At 38.1% G+C, this 4982-nt stretch overlaps 1 pseudogene; it reads right to left on the bottom strand.

The window, feature by feature from the left end:
* Positions 1-1948: 1948 nt before the first annotated feature.
* On the bottom strand, positions 1949-4581 carry LOC127547659 (phosphoglycerate kinase 1-like; annotated as a pseudogene).
* Between the last annotated feature and the right edge of the window lie 401 nt (positions 4582-4982).

The following is a 4982-nucleotide window of genomic DNA, read 5'->3' as shown; positions in this document are numbered from 1 at the left end:
TGGTTAGATAGACATTCTGAAAAAGGTCTGGGGTTTCAATGTACTGCAAATTCCATGAATCAGCAGTGTGATGTGGCAGCCAAGAAAGAAGTGTGATCTGGATCTGCAGCAAGCGAAGTATAAATTAGAAAAATAGAGAGGGTATAGTCTCACTGAATTTTGCCCTCAGCAGACCTAATCTCAACTATATTATTTAGTTCAAGGCATCATGCATTGAGAATAATGTTGACAAAGGAGAAGGAAAAACAAATATTTATTAGGCACCTATTATATTCCAGGTACTGTACTAAGTTCTTTATAAATGTTACAATAACTCTTCTAATTTTCTACTTTGATTTATAGTAGGGGGCACAGTGTGGGCATAGTTTATTTTATCCCAATCTATTTTTCTAACATTTGTGAACAAAAACCATATCTTGACAATTTGGAAATCAATATTTGTCAGTCAATAAACAGTAATTAAGCACTTACTGTGTACCAGACCCTCTACTAAACTCTGGTAACAGAAAGAAAAGTATTTGCCCCTCTGGAAGATTTTTGATCTTTGTAAGAGCCAAAGGCATAGAAACTTTTCATTGACTCTCCCATTCTGTGAGTTTGATAAAAGAGCGACCTCCAAACCAGATAGTGATTTCTTTCTTCTCTGGCACTATTACTGAGTTAAACAACCCTGAATGTTTTGTTTACTGAGTCCTTAGTTACAGCCGAGAGTTTACGTAGGATGTCTCATTTTGGAAACTGGTACATATTGTACAGGACCTAAAAGAGGAAAAAACATAGCACTTTGTTGGCTGGAGGCTACAGTTTATTATAGAGGGGATTCCAAGGGTGTTAAAGTAGGAAAAAGATGATAACAAACTCCTTTCTTCTAATGGAAATAGATGAGCTGTTTTGACTTTGATAAGAGGAATTTTTTTTTCAACTTTACTTTGGATTGAGGTTAATAGTTGTGCTTCTCAGCAGGAACCTCCAAGTTTATGGAATCACTCATATTTCAGTTCCTTCAAGATATGACTTAAATTCTTGCCCTAAGCCTTGGCCTCCAAGATCCTAGTGAAAATGTATATAGCATCACCAGTAATTCACTCCCTGTGCCAACTTTGACCTTTTTGCAATTCAATTTGATTCAGTCCAATAAGCATTTACTAAGTGCTCACTCAGACACTGTGGCAGACACTAGAGGCAGAAAGACAAAAATGGAACTGCTCCTGCCTCTAAGAGAATTTGATTTTACTTGGGGGCTACAACATGTACTTAGAGTAAATAAATACATATATCACACATCACTAGTTTTACACCTTCCCTGTTTGTATTCATAGTTCGTGGCCCCAGAGAGTTGCTGCTGTTGCTGCTGCTACTACCACTACTGCTGCTGCTCTTGCTACTACTACTACTACTACTACTACTACTACTGCTGCTGCTGCTGCTGTTGCTACTAATACTACTACTGCTATTGCTACTACTGTTGCTGCTGCTTTGACTATTACTACTTCTAAGAGTTTTAGTGATAACAATCATTCTAATATTATTGCTATTAAGCCTCTATCAATATGCTCCTCATCAATAAAGAGTAATTAAAAAAAAAACTTCAACACCTTCCTAACTTAATGTCTTTTATATATAGGTATCTATATATATAAAGCTGGCACTTTTAGGAAATGTTTATTTAACAATTCAACTCCTCCCACCCCCACCCAAATTGGAGTTTCTTCAAATTTTCATACTGTGTATGGTTAATGACAAAAACAGATGCTGACAAAGCTGAACAGACCAAACTATTTTGAGAGTATACGAGCAGTGGCTTTAGATTTTTTCTTTCTAAAGGCAATATATATATATATTCCACAAATTGCAACAATGGTTTGGACATACTAAATAAATTCAAATGAAATCTGACAACAGGCACATTCAGGACACATAAAATTATATTGAGTTGCTTCTGGGGCACTCATTGCCTCATCTTGTGGCCATTGATTGAGTCTTGAGGGAGAAACTTCCCTAGTGACAAGGAAAGGGACTGGAAGCACCACAGTATCATATCTGAAGGTTGATACACAGGAACCAGGGGGACAGAAAATAGCACCCAATAGACATTGCTCAGGGCAGCCACCTCAGGGAGGACTTTGCCCTCCAGCAGTTCTAGACTGGCACTATCCCCAGTGCTCACATAGCTGACTTTGTCCTCAGTGTTCCTCTTGGTGTTCTCTACCACATTGGTCATTAGCTCTTTGGTTCCCCGATCAAAGGCTTCCCACTCAAATACTCCAATAAGTCCATTCCACACAATCTATTTGGTCTGGGTTGGGGCTACAGTCCAAACCCATCTATCTAGCAGGGTTGCCGGAGGCCAATGTGGCTTGGCCAGTCTTGGCATTCTCATCAAACTTAACCATTGTGATTAAATCAGCAGGCAAAGTGATACTGATATCATTCTTTTCAGCTTAGCTATTTAGATCTTTGATAACCTTATCCCCCTCTTCATCAAAAAGAGTTTCAATCTTCTTGTTGAAGCACCTTGAGGAAGGTGAAATCCATCCTATCACCAATGATCATGTCATTGACTTTGTCTAGCATATTGTTGATCAACTGGATTTCATCAGCAACTTTAGCTTTGCCCAAAATGATCAGGAAGGTCCTCTCTGGGCTCTCCAAGGCCTTGGCAAAATAAGTCAGTTTCCTTTTTATAAGGAAACCACATGTCTTCTGAGGCAGATTCATTCTCACCATAGAACTGTGGGCACAGTGAACTGTACCAAAAGCATCATTGACAACATCAAAAAGACATCCCCTCTCTCAGAGAGGGATGCTAAGAAGGCTTCTACTTTATCTGGATCAGCTTTGATCTTGTTTCCAGAAGCATCTTTATTTTTTTTCCTCTTCTTCACCATGGAAGCCAAGATTCTTCAGCAAAATGATAGAACCATTAGGTGAGGTAGCACAGGCTTTCTCCACTTTTGGACCCTCACACTCCTTCAAGAACAAAACATCTTTGCTCAGCAAGAATTTGAGTTCTATAGCCATGGGTTCTAAGGAGTATTTATCAGGTATGGGGATGCCATCAGGTTGGCCTAAGTGGTCCATTAGAACAATAAACTTGGCTCCATTATCCAAGCAGTAATTGATGCTAGGAAGAGCATCCTTGACTCTTTGGTTGTTGGTTATCTCCTTGTTCTTCATGGGAACATTAAAATCTGCCCTTGAGAATCTTTGAGCCTCATGATGACCCTTTTCTCCTTCAGGTTCACCTTGTCCAAGGTCAGTTTGCTGGAAAGAGTTATGCTGGTAATGAGGACATAATGTTGTGGCTGTGGCTGTGACTGGGCTGTGGCATTGGCAATGGCATTGGATGTGACTGGAGTTCAGACTGCCCAAGCTAGGTACTGCTCTGAGCAGATGTAAAAATGTAGTCCTTACAGGAAAATTCCACTAAACCAGGGGCACATGATCTCCTTGCTCAAACCAGGTCCACTGGAAGAATGGGATAAAAGCTTATAAAGATAGCATAATGCCAAAGGAGGTAAACAAGCATTTAAATAAATACTATGTACCAGATAACTGTGCTAAGCACTTTGCAAGTATTTCATTTGATCCTCACAACAATCCTGAGAGGAAGGAATTATGATTATCCTGATTTTGCAACTGAGAAAGGAAAGCAGATATTAAGTGATTTGCTCAGTCATGAAGTTAATAAATGACTAAGACCACATTTGAACCCAAGACTTAATGATTTACACATTGTATCACTAGGTGCTTTACTTAAAATTCTTTAGTTTTTACCTATTGTCTCTAGACAAACTCCTTTGTTTAGCATTTAAAGCTCTCCAAAATATCCAATTTACCTATTTACCTTTCTGATCTCATTTCATATTATTTCCTTTCACACCCTCACTCTTTCTCTTCCAGTCAAATTGACTTACTATTTCCCCTTTATATTATTCTATCTTCCTCCAGCACACCTAACACAAACTGGTTTCCATCCCCACCCCCACCCCCCATATTCTTTCTTGTCATCTCTTCTTAAAATCTAGGATCAGTTTAAATGCCCTCTCCTCCATAAGGATTTCTTGATGACAATGTATCATGCTCTCCCCTTGCCCAAAATATTTTGTATTTACTTCATATAGAATGTATACATATGATGAGTATACGTACATATGCTTACTTCCCTAGAAGAATGAATTAGGTTACATATTATCTTCTCTAGGAGAATGTAAACTCTTTGAGGTCAAGAACTATCATTTTATTTTTTTGTGTCTACTATGACTAGCATATGTTTGATGCATAGTAGGTGTTGGAGAAAATATTCTTAGAGTTGAGTTGAGCTTAATGGACGCCTTAAGGTTGTACTGTGATGAATTTATATAGGAGACCTAGAAAAAGGTACCTGAGGTAACATGAAGGTTGGAACCCTATGTGAATAATTAAAACAAAGACTTGAATAAGAGTTACATAGGTTGAGAAGATGTCACAAATTGCACCATTGGAGAGAATATCCACATTGATGTCATGTCAAATTGATTAATTTGTAGACATACATAAAGTCTTGCTGTAATTACTGTGCTTACCGATCTGGTTCTCCATGCTTCATTTTACATCATTTTGTGTGAATTTCTGTGCTTATTTGTAGCACACAAAGGGCATATGCATGATCATTGTTAGCAGGCTATATTGACAAAGCAAAAAGTGTGGGCAAGGAATTATAAAGTAGAAAGAGAAGATAAACTGGGTCACAGGACAAGAGCAAGAAATGGGAAATCATAGTGCTCCATTTGAACTTTTCAGTACTAAGAGAAAACAATGAAGGTATCCACAGCATACTCTGGTAAATTTGTATGAGGACCTGGACAAGAATCATTCAGGATGGGCAGTTAAGAATGGATTATTATTTACATTGGTAAAGGGAACTTCAGAATCCATAAGATGTCAGAGCCATTTGAGCATTTGAATACATTTACCATTCTTCATTGTACGATACTTTTTTA

Source organism: Antechinus flavipes, chromosome 1 (assembly GCF_016432865.1).
Source record: "Antechinus flavipes isolate AdamAnt ecotype Samford, QLD, Australia chromosome 1, AdamAnt_v2, whole genome shotgun sequence".
Classification (NCBI taxonomy): Eukaryota; Metazoa; Chordata; class Mammalia; order Dasyuromorphia; family Dasyuridae; genus Antechinus; species Antechinus flavipes.
This window is presented reverse-complemented; position numbering and strand designations above follow the sequence as displayed.